This window comes from Triticum dicoccoides, chromosome 2A (assembly GCF_002162155.2).
Source record: "Triticum dicoccoides isolate Atlit2015 ecotype Zavitan chromosome 2A, WEW_v2.0, whole genome shotgun sequence".
NCBI classification, from domain to species: Eukaryota; Viridiplantae; Streptophyta; class Magnoliopsida; order Poales; family Poaceae; genus Triticum; species Triticum dicoccoides.
The window spans coordinates 301,070,385-301,088,632 of NC_041382.1; positions in this window are offsets into that span (position 1 = coordinate 301,070,385).

An 18,248-nucleotide genomic window follows, 5' to 3' on the forward strand; every position below is an offset into this window, starting at 1 on the left:
TCGTGTGTGTTGCAGCCCAACACCCTTCCAATTTGGCCCAAAACCCACCTAAACCTCCGCCATCCTCTCGGTCATTCGATCATGACTCCGTGGCCGAAATCCGCACCTCATTTGGACTCTCCTAGCTCCCTCTACCTATAAATATGTGCATCCCATCAAAATTCGCGGTCGAAACCCTAGCGTCTTCCTCCTCGCGCCGCCGGACATGTCCGCGCCTGCCGGACACGTCCAGCCGCCACCTCACTCCGGCAAATCACATCCCGCCACGTCAGCGCCGCCGCCCTTCTCCTCCACTCGCGCGCTGCCACTTGTCCCTGCCTAACTCTCTCTCCACCGGCGCCGCCGAGGCCCGCCGTGGCCCAAGGGAGGCCCGCCCGAGCCAACCCGGGCCCGAGCGCCCCGCACCCTGGCCGGATTCGCCCTACCGCGCCTCTTCTTCGTCCCCGCCGCCTCGGGAGCTTCGCGCCGCCACCGCCATCGTCGCGAGCCGCCTTCGCTCGCCGGAGCACGCCCCGTCGCCCGAACGCCTCCCGCCGTTCGTCCCAGCTGAGCCGCCCCCGAGCGCCTGCCTCAGCTCCTCGCTCGCGCCTCGCCTCGACGGCCGCCGCCGCCGTCATCTCGCCGTCGCCGTCTCCTCGTCGACCCCTCGTCGCCGGCGGCCTGTTCCTCCTTCTTCCTCCGCCATGGTCAACGCCGGCGCCGGCGGGACCTGCCCCTGCTCCTCGATCCAGATCGGATCGGGAGGATGACCGCAAGCGCCTGCGTGGGCCGGCCCAATCGCCTCTCCACGGCCCAGCTCCGTCCTTGCCAGCCCACTCCCTCCGGCCCGGTTTATTTTTTTCGCGAGGTTATAATTTCACTAAGTCCCGAAATTCCCAGATTCATGTGCCCGTGTTCATCATAGCGTAACTTTGCATCCGTGGCTCCGATTCATGCATATAGCATATCAAAATGTTCATCTCAGAGAGTACATCATTTCATTCCATTGCATCGTTTTCAGTTGAGTTCATCTTGATGCCCGAAATGCTGTTCGAAGAGAGGCTACTTGAGATAATTGTCAGATCCGCTGCTCCATTTAGGGTTTTGTCATTTTTGCCATGATTATTGTGTGCATGATATGCCCATGAGTTCTACATATGTTTTGTTAAGGGATTTGTCATCTCTCCAGAGGTGCAACCCATGTATTTTTGTGATGTGTGTGGTGACTAGCACAAGCTTGCCAAGTGGTGCACTTGGTAATTCTGTTTTCAGGGACTTAGCAATTCCACTAAGTCCTTGATCTGTTTATTTCATGATGCCATATGTTCATGTTGTTTCCTAGTGATTCGTGCCTCTTTTGAGGATGATCAGTAAGGATGTTTTATTAATCTTGTAGTGCTCTATCCATCCATGTCTTTGTTTGCAATTATGGAGCACCCTAGCTTGAGTCAATCGAGCTCTACTTTTGCTACTTCGTGAATCTGGGCAGATTGTCAACTTGTTTGCAATTTTGCTGATGATGTTGTAGTTGATCCGTGCATGCTATGCTATTGTTATTGCCATGTCTAGCTTGCATTTTGTGTATTCTTGATGGGTGTATGCTTAACTTATCATGACTTGCACCGTAGTGAGTGCACCGAGCTCCTAAACATGCCTACTTGAGTTATGTTTCAGCATGTTCCAGTTTTCACTAAGTCTGTGATCTGATTATGTTTTTGCTATGTTCACATGCTTGCAATTGTATTTTCTGATCCCTTTTGGCTCAAGGTCACTAAGGGACTTTTGTTAAACTCTTTGTGTAGCTCCATGCCATGCTTTACTTTGCCATGTTCAGTTCCTGTAGCATCTAGTTTTCAAGCTCCAAAGAGTGCTACCTGATCTGAAATTCCAGACAAGTGTTAATTTCACTAAGTCTGAGATCTGTTTGCCATGTGCATTTTTGCCATGCTTGTTTGAACCTGTTAATGGATGAATTGGCCGTAGCTCAGTGCTAGACTTTTGTTAAGCATCATGAATTCCTCCCTGCCATGTATTTTTTTGTCATGTTTGGGTGCTGTAGCATGTCCTTCTCATTGCATTTAGGTGGCTACTTGCTGTAAATCGCAGACCGGAGTCGTTTTTGAATCGCTTGCCATTTCCAAACCGTAACTCCGATTCCGGCGTTCTTTATATCGTTTTCAAGCGATTTCATCTCATCTTTCCAGTGGCACACTTGGATTTCCAAGTTGAGGCCAGGTTCATGCATTCCTTGTCCAATCATGCATATGCATCGCATACCGCAGCCCGCATATCATACCATGTTCATGTGTTGGTTGTTTACTATGTTTTGTGTTTCTTTCCGGTGTTTACTTCTTCGGGTTGGTTCTGGTAACGTCACGTTTGTGAGGACCCTTCGTCTACGTCCGTGTGTCTTCTTCATGGACTCGTTCTTCTTCCTTGCGGGATCTCAGGCAAGATGATCATACCCTCGAAATCACTACTATCTTTGCTTTGCTAGTTGCTCGCTCTTTTGCTATGCCTATGCTGCGATACCTACCACTTGCTTATCATGCCTCCTATATTGTTGAACCAAGCCTCTAACCCACCTTGTCCTAGCAAACCGTTGTTTGGCTATGTTACCGCTTTGCTCAGCCCCTCTTATAGCGTTGTTAGTTGCAGGTGAAGATTGAAGTTTGTTCCTTGTTGGAACATGGAGTTGTTGTTCCTTGTTGGAACATGTTTACTTGTTGGGATATCACTATATATCTTATTAACTTAATGCATCTATATACTTGGTAAAGGGTGGAAGGCTCGGCCCTATGCTTGGTGTTTTGTTCCACTCTTGCCGCCCTAGTTTCCGTCATATCGGTGTTATGTTCCCGGATTTTGCGTCCCTTACGCGGTTGGGCTATAATGGGAACCCCTTGACAGTTCGCCTTAAGTAAAGCTCCTCCAGCAATGCCCAACCTTGGTTTTACCATTTGCACTAACAACCTACCACCTTCCCTTGGGTTTTCGCGAGCCCGAGGGTCATCTTTATTCTAACCCCCCCCCCCCGGGCCAGTGCTCCTCTGAGTGTTGGTCCGACCGAGCAGACTGCGGGGCCACCTCGGGGTAACTTGAGTTTTGGTTTTACTCGTAGGATGTCTCATCTGAGTGTGCCCTGAGAAACAGATATGTGCAGCTCCTATCGGGATTTGTCGGCACATTCGGGCGGTGTTGCTGGTTTAGTTTTACCCTGTCGAAATGTCTTGTTGCACCGGGATACCAAGTCTGATCGGAATGTCTCGGGAGGAGGTCTATTCCTTCGTTGACCGTGAGAGCTTATGATAGGCTAAGTTGGGACACCCCTGCAGGGATTAAACTTTCGAAAGCCGTGCCCGTGGTTATGGGCAGATGGGAATTTGTTAACGTCCGGTTGTAGAAAACCTGAAGTTGACCTTAGTTAAAATGAATCAACTGCGTGTGTAACTGTGATGGTCTCTTTCCGGCGGAGTCCAGGAAGTGAACACGGTTGTTGGAGTTATGCTTGACGTAGGTTGTTTTAGGATCACTTCTTGATCATACTTTTATCGACCGTGCTTTGCTTTCTCTTCTTGCTCTCATTTGCGTATGTTAGCCACCATATATGCTAGTCGCTTGCTGCAGCTCCAGCTCATACTTTTACCTTACCCACAAGCTTAAATAGTCTTGATCGCGAGGGTGCAAGATTGCTGAGTCCTTGTGGCTCATAGATACTTCCAAAACCAGTTTGCAGGTGCCGATGTTACAGAGCAGGTGACACAACCAAGCTCAGAAGGAGCTCGATGAAGATCTTGTCCTTTGTGTTGTTTCGTTCTAGTTGATCAGTAGTGGAGCCCAGTTGGGGTCGATCGGGGACCTTTGTCGCTTTTGGGGTTCTTCTTTTATTTTGGTTTCGTAGTCGGACCTTGAGTGTATTTGGATGATGTAATGCTTTATTCATGTAATTGTGTGAAGTGGCGATTGTAAGCCAACTATGTATCTCTTTCCCTTATGTAATACATGGGTTGTGTGAAGATTACCTCACTGGCGACATTGCTTTCAATGCGGTTATGCCTCTAAGTCGTGCTTCGACACGTGGGAGATATAGCCGCATCGAGGGCGTTTATATGATCTTTCTTGATGGCATCTTCATACATCATGATCATATTGCCCATCATCAATTGCATGATCGCATACTCATATTGAGCACCCATTACTATGTTCATGCTTTTGATAAACCATCCCATTATGACATCATTTTGCACAATGGTTGCATTGATCACATTCACAATACATTTGTGTGCACAATGAATGCTTTTGCTCCCATGAATGCTTTACATCTCATTCTATACCATCTTGATAAGCTTCATGCACTTGGTCACGAACAATCTTGTTGAATGGAATCATTCTTGCATGATGGACACTTTGTGTGCGCTAACCATTGTATTTCCGAGTGTCGTTTGTGTTTGCTCTTTTTGCATGTATACCACTCCGGCGACACCTTGGAGTACTTGGATTGCGCAATGTCTTCAACTCCGTACAACTACAAGTACGTCCACAAGAACCGTTTCCATGGTGATGAGGATCACGATCCGAGGTCGGATCTTCCCCAAGGGGGGAGATGATGCGGAGCATCCTACGATCATCCCCATGTACACTACGACTACTCCCCATGCCCCAAGAGGACATACGATGAGACCTCGACTATACGCCATTGGACGAAGGTGAACTCGCTCCTCTCCGAACCATCACTTTCCACATATGAGACACGGCTACTACCTCAAATATATGTGCTATGCATGACCAGGAACAAAGAGGAAGACCATAGACAAGACGGTGAGCGCACCAAGTACAAGAACTACCGAAGAAGCTCCAGCGAGCGGACGTCCGGACGACATCGGACGACCGACCTCTCCCAGCGAGAGGACGTCTGGCCCTCGGCGGAGGACCGGCGCCTGAAGACCAGCCTACGCCAGCTACATACCTCCCAGCGAGCGGACGTCCGACCCTGCACCGGACGTCCGGCAATATTAACGGAAGTCCGAGACTACCGGACGTCCGGTGCCCCGACAATAGAACACTTTCAGCGGACGTCCGGCGCTAGTGGACGACCGATCCCCGTGGAATCACCGGACGTCCGGTCCCTGGCTATGTCCAGTTGTGGGCTGAGGCCCATGTACCCCTTCACTTTTCTGCCTTCTGTACTACGACTATAAATAGACCTCTCCCTCCTCCTAGCTAGGGTTAGCGTTGTGATAGCTCATATTAGAGATAGAGCCTCGCTCGTCCACTTCAGATCTGCTCCAAAAGAGAGACCGCGGCCCATCTACGGAGAAGATCCACCTTGGATTCAAGACCCCTCATGGGAAGATCCCCTCGTGGATTCAAGACCTCCTCACGGAGAAGAACTGGTTACCTCTTATATCGTCCATTGTTGACTTTAGATCGTGTATCTCTCTTTGTGTTTCGAGGATCTAGCACATGTGGGATTGTTCTTGTTGGTTTGAGTGATTCTCTTGCGTTTCCCCTCGTTTTTTCCCTCGTGTTTTCCCTCATGTTCATCGCAGGATCCGCTCCTTTCGTGAAAGATCGGCCACATAGTGTTCCACCCTACATCAATATGCCACTTCATAAATTTCATCCAGAGGCTATTCAAGGTGTTGTGTCACCTTATTATTGGGCCAGGCCCATGTATTTTCGAGATACTTAAGTATAGGCTGTGTTTAGAGTCTGTATGTGTGGGGAAACAAAAGTTAGGGTTGGTTTCATACCCCTCCTCCAAGGGCCACAAACTTACCCCCCTCTTCCTCGATATATACAACCCTTAGGGTGTTGTTTAGACTTTGGGTTTTGTTTAGATTAAAGTTCGCCATAGCTGCAACTTCGCGTACTTTGTTTGTGTTCAACGACCAGACAAAGGCATCACAGAACCCCACATTTGATCAATAAAGCTTTCCTCTTTTATTCGCAATATCCAGATTGCAATCTTAGTTCTTACTTGATCTTCGATTGCCTGCAGGAAACATACCTTTGTGATCACGTTCATCGTGCTCCGGCGTGGTTAATAACCTCTCGGAGTTGGTTTAGCGATTGCTAAGGCGCGATGTCGTGGTTTTCTCATGGCAGATGTCCTCATGAAAGGACTTAGTCGTGGAGCCATCGCTACGGGTTAACTTAAAGGGGTTAAAGAGGACAAGGGACGCAAGAGTTTATACTGGTTCAGCCCCTTATGATGAAGGTGAAAGCCTAATCGAGTTGTGATGGAATTGCTAGGGTTTCGATGACCAGGGAGCGAATCCGCTTTTCCTGGCTCTCGAGTTGTTGTGTGTTGTCCCTAAACCGCCGCCGGGTCGCCCCTTTATATACATAGGTCGACGCCCGTCGGTTTACAGAAATCCGAGGCCGGCTCATAAATGTGTCCGGCTCGGTCTCTACTCCTTCTATCTTATAATACAAGTTATATATCAATGTCGGTTTATGTCTACAGGCCTTAACCCGCCTTTGGGCCTTGGGCCTTCATGAAGTACCACCATCTTGTCTTCATGGGCTTCATATAAAGTAATCATCATGGGGATAACCCGGTCTCTCCTGGCCGGTTTATGTCCAGTAGTAATATCCCCAACATTAGGCCCCAGATTGATTTGAACTGGTTCATGTCAATCTTCAATACTTAGGAAAATTTCTTCTTCTGCATCTTTATGTAATCTCATAAACCGCCATGACGTCATCTTCCGGGATCATGGTAAATTGCCATGATGTCTCTTGTTTACTAAAGATTGCCTAAATCTTGCCTTCATTAATGAGCCTCTGATAATCGAAGCACCAAAGTTGTCACATATCCCATTTTTGGGCTCCTCGATTCTCGCGCCTGTCACTTATCCATCTCACCTTATAAATAAAGCCGAAAGGTCCTTTTCATTTTCCCCTTTCGTTCCCCTTCACATCGTCTTCTTCCTCGCGTCGCCCGAACGTTGAGCTCTGCCACCGCTATCGACCTTTGCTTCCGCCCTAACGACGGCCACTGCATCAACTTGACCGCACCAGAGAAATGCAGCGCTCCTCTAATACTCCATTAGCATCAGTAAGTTCTCCTTTCCTTGTTCTAGATCCACCATTAGGGTTTCAGTGTTCATCGGAGTCTATCAAAGCTCCGGCGCTGTTCTTCCATGTTCTTCTTAGTAGCATAAACGACTGGTTTGGATCTGTTATTTCTTTGCGCGACTATAGCCATAATCTCCCTTTTTCCTCATTAGAGCATTCCCTTTATATAGAAAAAACTCTACTGAATCTGACGAACTGTTTAAGCACCTAAAGTTTAGGCCTGAATATATTCTAGGTTTCCGTCACACCACAGATCTGAAAATATCATATTAATCTGTGAAACTTGTTTTTCCTCACTTAGGTACTTTTAGATCTGTACCTTTCATACCAATACAGGTGGTTTAGCTTTTGAAACATGATAATCCGGCAGGTACCATTAGTCCCCTCTTAAACCGGCGATTCATTTATCTTTTCACCTCCTCCATTGTCAGACTCCGGTTTAATAATATGCATATACCTCTGCTTCTGCTTATTGCCTTATACTTGCCTGTCATAGATCTTAAACTGACATTCATCTTTTACCAGTTTTCCATTTCAATGGCCAAGCAATTTTACGCTTGTAACTCGGTCCCTTCCCGGGTTACTGAAGAGGAATTGAATGGATGTGTCAGAACTAGCACTTTAACGAAGCAAAATTAAATCTAGAGGCGAGTTCCCGGTCCAGAAAACCCTCCTACCTCTAGTGATGGCGAAGTAGTAGTGTTTGTTGATCATATGAGCCGTGGGTTTAAACCTCCTGGATCCATGTTTTTCCGCGATGTACTTGCCAGCTTTCAGATCCACCCTCAAGATATTGGACCCAACTCTATGTCCAATATTTGCAACTTTCAGGTGTTTTGTGAAGCCTATCTACAAGAAGAACCGACTGTCGAGTTGTTCTGGGATTTTTTCCATTTAAACTGTCATACTGAATTCGTACACGGGCCCAATACTGAACTTGGTGGCGTCTCCATTCAAAAAAGGAAGGATGTTAGCTTCCCTCACGCCAAACTTCACAGTCATCCTAAGGATTGGAACTAGACTTGGTTCTATTGTAAGGATACTTCCCCAGAAGATGGAGAAACCTCTGCCGGGTTACCGTGCTCACCGGCTTACCAACACACATCCACTTCCGCAATGACTGACTGCCAAGGAATGGGCCTCGTATGAACCACAACTCGCCAAACTCAGAGCTTTCATGGCCAATGGTTTGACAGCGGTGGACTTTGTTCGTTGCTGGATATCTTGGAGTCTCTTGCTGTTAAGCCGCGGCCCCTGTTTAATGTGCGAGTATACTGGTGACTCAAAAGACTGTCAACGTCATATTGACATTCAGCTAGCAGAGGATGAAGTTATTGAGTCTCTCAAGAAGATGCTGAATGAACCGGAAGTTGTCTGCAGTAGGACCCGGTTAAGCCCCTTTTACACACTGAACAAACCGCCAGCTGTAAGAGTTGTCTTGCTTCCGCTTTGTACTTGATATTCTTAACTATGCAACCTTTAATATCCTCTGTCCATCTTTTAAATAGGGTGATGACTCATTCTGGAAAAAGAAACCACAGGAGAAAATGGTTAAGGCCCCTCGACCTAAGACGAAGGTTGTCAAGAGACCTGCGAAGAGGAAGGCAACTGAACCCATCGGTTTAGACCTTGATGACGACCCTAATGAACCGCACGTAGAGGTAGAACTTGACTCTCTTGGTTCATTTTTCATACACCTCATTGACAATGATTATTATCAAGATGACGCTGAGGGCAGCCAAGCTGACGACGCAGAGGTAATTATCCTTTCCTCCAGTTCAGACCCTCTTCCAACACAAAAAATCCATCAAGCAGTCCAGAAAGTAAGATTTTCTCACCCCCTAGCTCACTTAGACTCAAAATTTCTTTTGAAGAAGCAGCACCGTGAAGCACACCACACAACCCGACACAGTGGCCAAGTAGTCACTTCGGCCGGTCTACCAAACACGCCGGTTCAGAAGCGCCCAAGGTTGTCAGAATCGCAATTTTGAATCGGATCGGAACCCCGATGGTAGGATCGCAAATCATAGAATCTTCACTATCAGAATCGTAGAAGCGTAGATTCTATGAAGTAAAATCGTAGAATCAGAGGGGTTAGTTTGGGTCGTAAAGTCGTAGAATCATATAATAGAATCGCGAGTCTGATAACCATGGGTCTTCCTCATGGCATCGGACGTACGTAGGTGTCTGGTCGTCCGGTTGCCAGTCGTTCGGTCTTCCTCGAACTTCCACTAATTTCGTTCGGTTGGTGTAGCCTCGGTCGTCCAGAGCCTAGGAGTCGTCGGACGTCCGGACGCTGGAGCTTTCGTAGGCTCGAGTTCCCTGGGCTGGCGTGACCTCCAGGGGTCGGACGTTCGGGATGGGCCGGTCGTCTGGTGCCTGTAGCTTCCGTGGCAGCTCTTCTTCTTGTCCTCTACGCTTGGTGTCCTTGCCATCTTGTCCATTGGATGTAGATGTTCTTCTCTAGGAGGAGGTCTTGAATCCAAAAGGATCTTCTCTGAAGAGACCGCAGTCTCTCACGAGGAGTAGATCCGATGTGGATGAGCAATGCTCTATCTCTCAAATGAGCTAAACCAATGCTAACCCTAGATAGAAGGAATAGGAGGTCTATACATAGTCTTAGTGCAAAAGAGGGGGCGAAGGGGTACATGGGCTGCGGCCCAAAATGAAATAGCGCACAGGCGTCGGACGTCTGGGGGTCACCGGTCGTCCGGAGGCTCGCGAGGGTCCGGACGTCCGGTGCCTGTCGGACGTCCGTAGATTCGGCTCGAGTGGTCTTCTGTCGGACATCCGGTCGGGGTCGGACGTCCGGGCGTCAGTCGTCCGTGGGCCGTCGGATGTCCGTTTGTTTTGGCTCGAGTGTGGAAGTGTCGGTCATCCGGAAGGGGGCCGGACGTCCGAAGCCGGGGGGTCGTCGGACGTCCGGGGTTCGTCGGTCGTCCGGAGCCTGGAGACTTTGAGCAGTTCTTCTACTCTGTCTTCGTCTTCACGTCCATCTTCCTCTTCTTCTTCTCCTTGCTCCTTAGCATCTCCATGGTACCTGAGTATGCACAATGTGTTTTTATGCGGTAGTAGCCATGTCTCAGGTGCGTCAAAGTGGAAACGTGAGAGGAGTGATGTCACCTCGGTTTCGAGAGCTCTTGTGCGTGCTGGTGTCATGGGTCCGCTAGGTACTTGGTGAGGCGATGGTAGGTCCATGGGGATGACCTTGGGATGCTCCACATCATCCCCCTCCCTTGGGGAGGATCCGTCCTCGGATCAAATTCTTCATCACCATGGTAGGGAGAGAGATCTTTGACGTTGAAGGTGTCGCTCATGGAGTACTTGTCGCGTGGAATGTCGATCGTGCAGGCGTTGTCGTTGTAGCATGCAAGCACCTTGAAGGGTCCATCCGCTCGTGGTCGAAGCTTGGACTTGCGTTCTTGTGGAAAGCGGACCTTGTGAAGGTGTAGCCACACGAGATCACCAATGTTGAAGACCATAGGTTGCTTGTTGAAGTTGAGCTTGGTCGCAAGGCGTTGAACTTGGCGCTCGATAGTGTTTCTTGTATCTTCATGCACCTTCTTGAGATGTTTCACGCGTGCACTTGCGTCCAAATTGATGCGCTCTTGGAGTGGTAGAGGGAGAATGTCCAAAGGGGACAAAGGGTTGAATCCGTAGACGACCTCGAAGGGGGACTTGCCAGTTGTTGAGTGTCATTCTGGGTTGTAGGCGAAGTCGGTGATAGGTAGGCACTCCTCCCACTCCTTGATGTTCTTCTTGATGAGTACTCGAAGTAGAGCGGAGAGTGTGCGGTTGGTAACTTCCGTTTGGCCGTCGGTTTGTGGATGATACGCCACGGAGAAAAGTGGCATATAAAGGCCATGGGATTGAGGCATATGTGGAATTGGTAGAGGCATATAAAGGCCATGGGATTGAGCTTTGGACTTAGCTTTGCGACATGTGGAGCATCGGTTGGTGAAGCGGTTGACGTCACGAAACATCTTGGGCCAAAAGTAGTTCTTCGAGAGCGTGGCGAACGTCTTGTCTCGTCCAAAATGTCCCATCAAGCCTCCTCCATGAGATTCCTGCAAAAGCAACAAACGAAGAGAAGACTCGGGGATGCAAAGCTTGTTAGCTCTCATAAGATATCCATCTTTGATGTAATAGCGTTCCCAAGTGGTATGCATCAAACACTTGGCATAAGGAGTAGCAAAGGTAGGATCATGCTCATACAAGTCTTTTATATGCTCAAAGCCAATGACATCCAAATCAAGTTTAGTAGCAAGCATGCATATGTGGGAAAGGGCATCTGCCACAATGTTTTCTTTACCTTTAATGTACTTGATGGCATAAGGAAAAGACTCAATAAATTCACTCCATTTAGCATGACGCTTGTTCAACTTGGTTTGGCCCTTAAGATACTTGAGCGTTTCATGATCGGTATGAATGATAAACTCATGAGGGCGCAGATAGTGTTCACATTCATGAAAACGCGGACTAAAGCATATAACTCTTTGTCATAGATGGGGTAATTGAGTTGCACGCCGGAGAGTTTCTCACTAAAGTAAGCTATTGGGCGCTTCTCTTGCGTTAACACACCTCCTATGCCATTACCACTAGCATCGCAATGAATCTCAAAGGGTTTGTCAAAGTTGGGTAATGCAAGCACGAGAGAATGAGTAAGAAAATTCTTAAACTCATTGAAAGTGGTATCTTGGGATGGTCCCCAAACAAAAGGCGCATTCTTCTTGCTCAAAGCATGCAAAGGCGAAGCAATGGTGCTAAAATCTTTCACAAAGCGACGATAGAAACCCGCAAGGCCAAGAAAGCTACGCACTTGTTGCAAATTGGTTAGTTGTGGACAAAGTATTAATAGCATTGATCTTGGACTCATCAACATGAAAACCCTTAGAAGAAACAACAAAACCCAAGAAAACGAGCTTGTCAATGCCAAAAAGGCATTTCTCCATATTAGCATAGAGGTGCTCCTTTCATAGAGTTTGAAAAACGGTTTGAACATGGGTGACATGATCTCTAAGAGATAAGCTGTAAACAAGGATATCATCAAAGTAGACCACAACAAATATACCAATGTAAGGGTGAAAGACATGATTCATAAGACGCATAAAAGTACACGGTGCTTCCGAGAACCCATAGGCATGACTAACCACTCATACAAGCCAAACTTGGTTTTGAAAGCGGTTTTCCATACATCACCCTCTTGTATGCTGATTTGATAGTAACCACTCTTAAGATCAATTTTGAAAAAGATAGTGGCACCACTAAGTTCATCAAGCATATCATCAAGGCGTGGAATGGGATACCTATAACGAATGGTGATAGCATTGATAGGGCTACAATCGGAGCACATGCGAAAGCTACTGTCTCGTTTTGGCACAAGAATGACTGGAACGGCACAAGGGCTCAAACTTTCACGCACGTGTCCATGGTCTATGAGATGCTTTACTTGCCTTTGTTTTCTTTGGTTTCTTCGGGGTTGAAGCGGTAAGGAGCTTTGTTCAGAAGCGGTGCTCCGGGGATGAGGTCGATGCGGTGCTCAATGCCTCGTACTGGAGGTAGTCCTAGGGGTAGCTCGTCGGGGAAAACATCGTGAAATTCCTGCAAAAGAGAAGAAAACACTAGAGGAAGGGTGTGAGAAATGTTAGTTTGTGGTGCATTGTCCTTTCACACAAGGACGTAGTGTAGGACACTAGATGGATTCTCACACACTCCTCTTATCTCACTTTTGGTGGCAAATAGGACTAAGTTCTTCTTTTCGCTCATTGTGGAGGTGTTCTATTTGGGCTTGTGGCACTCACTCTCTTTTTGGTGGCTCGCTCTCTCACTAGGATATCCACGATGGGTGGCTTGCTTGTCGGCGATCACTTGGCTTGGCGACATTGTACGTAGGACGTACTCCTTGCCCTTCATCTTGAAGATGTAGTGGTTCAATCGGCCGTTGTGGATGACTCCTCTATCAAATTGCCTTGGGCGTCCAAGGAGAAGGTGCCAAATGGTCATTGGAATGACGTCGCACTCTAAGGTGTCTTCGTAGGTGCCAATTTTGAAGGAGACTTGTACTCGATGCTCGACTTGGATAGTGCTGGAGTCGCTAAGCCATTGCACTTTGTAAGGATGTGGGTGCTTCGTCTTGGGCAATTGGAGCTTGGAGCAAAGTTCTTCACTTGCGAGGTTATGACAACTCCCTCCATCGATGATGACCTTGACAGATCGTCCATTGATGCCAGCCTTTGTGTGGAATATGTGGCATCTTTGGTCTTCTTCTTGGTTATGTTGGAGAGTCAAGACTTTCGAGACGACAAGAGCGGGACTAGAATCTTCATCACAAAAGACTTGTTCCTCGTCATCGTTCACTTGCCGGTGCATGGCGACTTGCTCAAGAGCGTCCATTTCTCCTTCACTCCTTGAGTCGTATGTGCCGTCATTGTTGAGGATCATGCTCCGCTTGTTGGTGCACTCGTAGGACTTGTGGCCTCGGCCTCCGCATGTGAAGCATTTGAAGTAACTTGTCTTGACGGTATCATCGGTTGGGGTGGATGAGGATGAAGCTCTCAGCTTGAGGTTGCTCATATTAGGAGGATGACTTGTAGTTGACGAAGCTTTCTTGGAACTCGACTTGTCGACATTGCTTGTAGAAGGCTTGGTAGATGGTGTTGGAGTCGTTGAAGCTTGTGTGTTGGAGAAACCGTATGACTTGGATGAGAACTTGGCATACTTGAAATGATCTTGCACTTGGCGTTCCGCTTTGGTAGCTTGATGCACTAGCTCGATGAGGTTCGAGTATGGTTAAAAGTCGGCAATCTTCTTGATAGGATGGTTGAGTCCATTCAAGAAACGTGACATTCTTTGCTCATCGTCTTCCATGACATTGGCTCATATCATGGCAATCTCCATCTCCTTGTAGTACTCTTCAACGCTCTTTGTTCCTTACTTGAGTAGTTGGAGGTTCTTGAAAAGGTCGCGGTTGTAGTAGGTAGGCACAAAGAGTGCTCTCATGACATCCTTCATTTGCGCCCACGTAGTGATGGGTGGTTCACCTCTTGCCTCACGGCGCTCGATGACTTGTTCCCACGAAATGAGAACATAGTCTTGGAACTCAAGTGATTCCATCGCGATCTTCTTCTCTTCGTCGTAGTTATGCAAATGGAAGATCTTGTCGACTTTCAAAGCCCATGAAAGGTACTCTTCGGGATCGTTGCTTCCGTCGAACTTGGGCATGGTGAACTTGAGCTTGCCGTAGCGTTGCTCTTCATTGTGTTGGGGTCGGGAATGATGACGCCCGTGTTGTAGATGATTGTCAAGCTCGTGTCGCTCTTGGTGAGGAGGATTGTCAACCTCATGTTGCTCTTGTCGTGGAGGATTTCTATTGCCGTCATGCTCTTGATGAACTTGATGTTCTTGGAGAGCTTGTGGAGGCGCTTGTCGAGCTCGAGGAGGAACTTGAGGAACGTGACGGTGCATGCGAGCTTGATGTCGTCATTCATGAATTTCTTCTCGAAGTGCTTCCGCTTGTTCACGGACTTGTCGGCCTCGGTTGGCTACGGCTCGACTTGAATCTTGGAGGGCTTGTTGCGCGTCAAGTGCTTGAGCTTCATGGATTTGTTGTTCCTAGCGTTGTGCTTCGGCATCTTGTGCAACTTGGTGTAGACGAGCTCGCTCTTCCTCTTCATGTTGGCGTTGTCGTTGTCATTCTCGTGCTAGCGCAAAAGCCTCTTGGGTTTGATGTTGTCGGCGCTCTCGAGAGTCGGTGTCGTGTAGAGGATTGAGGCTTCCTTGATGATCATTGCGCGCGGCACGGTGAATAGTGTTTGATGTCGGTGTACTTGAGCCGGATAGGGTGAAGTCAGAGTGGTGACTTGAGCAGGTCCTTCTTGATGAAGACAAAGTGGAAGAAGAGCGGTTGAGCAACAAAGCGCGAATCTCATCCATCCTTGTGTCATTCTCTTGCTTGTGATTGTCGAGCTTGTGGTCGAAGTAGTCCCTTGTACGTTGCTCAAAGAGTCGCAAGTCGGCAGCGAGGTTGTCGATGTGTTCACTGATTGCTCGTTGCTCTTGATGCAAAGCACGTTGTGCACCAAAGAGGTGGCTCTTGGTGACGTAGGAGTTCATGTCGTCATCGTGCTCAATGAAGAGTGTGTTGGTATAAGTACTTGGCCTATCCATCATTCCAAGACAAATGTGAGTGGTAGAAAGAGAAGAACGAATACCAAATGTACCTTGACTGAAGTTGAAAGTGGATCGACGATCACTCCAATGTAGGACAAGGAAATAGCACAATTGGTACTAGCTCTTGTCGGTTTCTCACACCTACACAAGTAAAAGCTTATGGTGGAGCTTGGTTAGGATGGTGGCGCAAAATTTGATGCAATTGTAAGTGAGCTTCAATAATGTTGGAAAAGATTTACAAGATGCAATGTAACAAGTAGACCAAGCATATAAGGTACACGGAAACACACACACAAAAAGATAGGTGGGATCGTGCAACCAAGGGTGAGCCAAAATGTGGAATCCACGAAAATGCTCTTGTCGCACAACACTAGAGAGATGCTAGCACGATTGCACAACAGGCGGATACAGTGAACTTGTGCACAACCTACTTAGCAAAAATGCAACGACTTCTATCCCAAGTATGCTCTATGCAAGGTGTTTCTATGATATGATCCAAGATGATCGAGTATGACAATCTTAATGTTGTATGATGCTATGGTACTTGCTTAAAAGCTCTTTGCTTAACTTTCCTCTTTGCTTAAAAGCTTGTTTTGCTCTTTGATGTTTGAGCTCTTATCTCATGCAATGCTTGACGAATGAAGATAGCAATTGTCTATGCGAAGACAACTTTGTGACACAAGAGATGATACCAATATATGCAACAATGATGTATGTATGCTATGGGAAGTATGATCACTAATGTGCACAAGTCTAGTTGCCGGCAATACTTGTCACACCCTAGCTAGTTCATGCATTAGAGTGTTTGCATCATGTTTAAATTTCCCAGAAAAATGAAATGGGGATGATAGAACCCCCAGCACCCCCCTTAAACCAACTAGGGTTTACTAAAATCTTTTTCAATGAACCTGAAATGCCCTTCTAAAAAGTCCACCCTTTTTGTTTTGGGTTAAAACCTTTGGTAAAAATGGTGAACATTATTCTAGGACATCTTAAGGTCATTCGATTAATTCTTATATTATTTGCATTTGGGCATTTAAATGCTATAAAATATTTTAAATGCTCAAATAATTCTGGAAATAAGTGTGGGCTGTTGGAAATAATCTAAGCAAAGCCCCTGATTATTTTGAGGATTTTTAAAGATGCCTAAGTATTTTTAGTAAAGCCACAAACTTACAGAAAAATAGAAAAACAGAAATAAAAGAGAAGGAGGGAACTTACCTGGCCGCAGCCCACCTGGCAGCCCCACCTAGCCGGCCCAGCACTGTGCTGGCCCGTGCCAGCCAGCTACTTCGTCCTCGCCAGGCAGGCACAGAGGTGACGCCGGCGAGAACGAGCTCACCACGGCGTCAGCTGCTTGCCGCCCGCGCCCCTGGACACCTGGGCGAGCTCCACGTCGCCGCCCCGACCCAGTGGACATCTCACTCGCCTCCCTTCCTCTCTACCCCGCGCTTCTCCTCACCATGGCCGACGCCGCCGCAGCCGCACCGCTATCGTAGTCGCGCTCCCCGTCGTCCCCGCGTCGCGCCACCGTGTCCAGAAGCTCCGTCGTCATTGTCTCCGTCGAGCAGCCTGAGCCCCGAGCGCTCACGCACCCTGCTTCGTCTTCTTCGAGCTTGACTTCACCGACCACCGCCGCAGATCCCCTTCGCCGTCTCCGCCACATCAGCTCGTCGCCGACCGCGCCGTCTGCTCCTACATCACTGCCGTGAGCTGCTGCGCCTCCCCATCCTCTCTGTTTGCTTTCTCGTGCACCGTAGCAACTGCACGAAGCTCCACCGCACACGCCATCGTGTCCAACACACTCACCGCACTCACAGGAGCCCAACGCACCACTCCACGTGCCTCGTCGTGCCCCATAGCTTCGGGTTCATTTTCACCCAACTCCGGCTATCGCCAAACTCGTCGCCGGCGTCATTCCTGGCCTCCCCGAGCTCCACTTCCACCACCAAACGATGCGGATCGCTCCCCGCGTCACGTAGCTGCTCTCCGCCATCGATTTGGTCACCGGAGCACAAAACCCGCACCGCTCCGCCGCGTCTGGCCTCGCCGACGGCTAAACGCCGACGAGTTTGACCCCATTTGACCATGTTTGACCCGTGTGGGCCCAGGTTGACTCCCCCCTAAGCCTATGACAGGTGGGGCCGGCCTCTTAATTAGGTTAGGATTAGTGCTAACTAATTTTAGTTAGTTTAGGTCACTGACATGCGGGCGCAGGCCCCACTGACAGTTAGTTAGTATTAACTTAACCTTGTTAATTAGCTGTCTCAGTGACGTGTGGGTCCCAGCCGCCAGGTTTTACCTGGGCTGGCGCCTTTGACTTGCTGACATCATAGTGACGCAGTGCTGACGTAATTATTCATTTTCTGGATTTATTCTTATATAGGAAATTCCAGAAAATAGCCTAAACTTCTAAAAATCATAGAAAATCAACCATAGCTCCAAATCAAACAAATTATATATGAAAAATGATCAAAAAAAATTCAATCTTTCCATCTGTAATGGTTGCATGCATGACAAAACACTCTAACCTTGCTGTTTAGGTGAAACAAGCTAATACACTTATTATGCAAAAGAACTTAAGCTTCCATTTGAATCTTTGATTCAAATGGACCCATTTCAACTTGTTTCACATTGCATTAGGCAGGACACATCATTTTGCCATGTCATAGCATCCATCATATTGTTGCATATTGCCATGTGTTGATTATATTTTGTGTGTCTTTCGTGGTAGGTTCTGCCTACGAGGATATCTCTGAGTATCCAACTGAAGGGCAGTACCCTACTACCACTCCATCAGGCAAGCAGCCCCATTGATCATATCGATACAATCCCATGTTCTCGCCTCTGCTCTCATTTACTGCATTAAGACAACAACGTTTCAATCTGCTGTGTGCTGCGGTAGTTGAACCCTTATCCTCTGCATGACCTGTCATTGCCACAGTAACTAGATGAAACCCACTAGCATGTGTAGGAGTTGATTGAACCATGTATGTGTTTCCTACCTTGCTATGCCT